We start from the raw sequence: 2,570 nt of genomic DNA, 5'->3' as shown, positions 1-2,570 counted from the left end.
ACCCCCACGGCTGAAAGGGCGAGCATGTTTGGTGGGACGGGAATTCGAACTCATGAACTCAGATTGCGAGTCGAGTGCCCTAACCACCTGGCCATGCTGGGCCGTCTGGGCTAAGTAAAGCACAAAATAACGAGACCTGCTATTTTAATGTATTTTGGCTAAATTCAAAAAGACTTATCTTGTGTTTCGTATATTCTATTGTTAAAATGAAATGAAAGTCTAAAATTATTTGTAGAATTTTAAACTCTAAAGCCTATTACGTGTGTGTATGTGTGTTCAACTTAGTTTATTGACTGAGAGAAACATTTTTATGGCTTTCGTGTGAATTTCAAGTAAACATCGCCACCGAATTACTTTAGCAAATGTGAATGTTTAGTCACGAAACCACTGAATATCTGTTTTCTGCAGAAAAGAAATTCAGCTCAACTTCTTCGTTTAAAACGACAAGTACAAAAAATTCAGAGTAGAAATCGTCAGTGGAACGAGAGGGCCAGCCAGCTAGAAGACTCTATTTACCAACTTCGCTTCAAACCTCCGCACTGAAAATAGAACGAATTGCTAGTTTTTGTTTATTATATTATCATGCATTGTCTCTAATAAACAAGTAAATTGTTTCGTACGTCTAGAGTCAAGCTTTAAAAAAAAATTACCATATATTTCATTATTATTGTTTTCTCTGTTTATTTTAGTGTTACTTCTTGAGTTCGAGCAGTAGAAAAGTTTGTTTTGTGTCATGAATAAAGTACTGTTACTACAAACAACTTGTTTGTTTGTTTGTTCTTTAGCAGAGTCACTGTGTCCACCGCAGCAAACTGAACACCGGATTTTAGCGTTGTTTGTTCGTAAACTTTCCGCTGTCCTACCGGGGAACACTACAAATAATTAAATTTTCTTATTTCTATAAGTATCTGACAGTATTGTAGGACATTAACACCTACTTAATTTTTTCTGAAGAAAGAAAATATTTTTAAGGCTTGTATTGTTTATTAGAAGTATTTATCCCAGTTCTCTGTGTAGTTGTGTAATGACATTAGAAACATCAATTAATTATATTATAATTTTCATATTTGTTAATAGATGGCAAAAGTGTTGTGTTTGAGCAGTCTTTTAGTTGTGTTTTTAGCGAGAACCTACACAATGGCTTCCTGCTCTCTGTTCACCGCGGAGAGTCGAACACCTGATTATAGCATCGTGAGTCTGGAGACTTACCGCTAATCCATCGAGAAACCAATATTTTAGTTTTATTATGAACATAGCTCTTCAGTAATAAGCACAGCATAAACCTATCAAACACGCTATTTATTAGTTTTGTCTTACTAAGCAAACATCAGTTATTAATAAATCCAGAACACAAGTAAATTAAGAAGTGAAAACATACATATTTTGCATTTAATGTAAGGGTGGGGTGGGAAGAGTACACAAATTATTTTATTTTTAACTGGTTTCGTGACTTGAACGTCACTCTTCAGAAACTAACCTACATATAGAAAGTATATTTTGGTTTAATATTAAATATTAGCGTATAATTTGAATCCATACAATGAAATAACGAACTTTACATAAATTAAACATGAAATAGCTAGAGTAACATAGAAGTAGAACAAATTAAAATAAATCTAATTAGCGAAACTGCAACTTCTAAACAATCTATTTATATGCTGACGTTTCTAATATGCCATTTCCATGGTGATTCGCAAAATCATATAACGCCTGTTACATATTTTAAGATTTTAACCTGAATTATCTAATTTTTTAAAGAACCTTTAAATTGCTGAAGGAAGTAGTTTAACAAAGGAATTTGATCCTTTCCAGTCCCAAATGAGAAAAAGTAGAACAAAGGTTCCTTTAAAATGCCGACAGTTCGTTTTATACAATTTTTTCAATGTTCACTCCATTCACAGGACTTCTGGCCGGGTTTCTCACATGGTATCTATATAAGTTTATGAGTTATCTCAGTTTCTTCTGTATGAAAGCTATAGCTTATTCTACGCTGTAAAACATATAGAAAAGTTTCCGAATTACAAATATTTAAACCACTTATATATAAAATATTACACATTGTGGGTCCTTACTACAATTCCCTTATTTTATGTAATCGTTTTGGCAAAAGGCATAACTGGTAAAATAATTCCTTCACGTTTTCTAGTAGTTAATTTTATGGTTGATAATCTATATACGTTATTTAGTTGCATTAGAGGTTAAACAACTTATAAACTCAGAAAGCGTGATTTTTACAACAAGATTTATAAGTGTTTAAGTTCAGTGTCAATATGTTTAATATCTATATTGATGCTTGAATAATGGACTATCTCAAAAGGAATGGTCTATTCTTTACTGTTTACCTTGTTTTCTCACCATATTTATGCCTATTTTAATAATGCTATCTAGATATGGAAATTTCTGAAGGAATTATTCTAGTAGACGTTCTCTAACTACAGGTTAGACACCAATGTAAATATCCTTTCTGGCCCGGCATGGCCAAGTGGTTAGGGCACTCGACTCGCAATCTGCAGGTCGCGGGTTCGAATCCTCATCCCACCAAACATGCTCGCCCTTTCAGCCGTGTAGGC

This window comes from Limulus polyphemus, unplaced genomic scaffold (genome assembly GCF_000517525.1).
Source record: "Limulus polyphemus unplaced genomic scaffold, Limulus_polyphemus-2.1.2 Scaffold116, whole genome shotgun sequence".
NCBI lineage: Eukaryota > Metazoa > Arthropoda > Merostomata > Xiphosura > Limulidae > Limulus > Limulus polyphemus.
The sequence above is the reverse complement of the archived record's forward strand: the minus strand, read 5'-3'. Positions refer to the sequence as shown.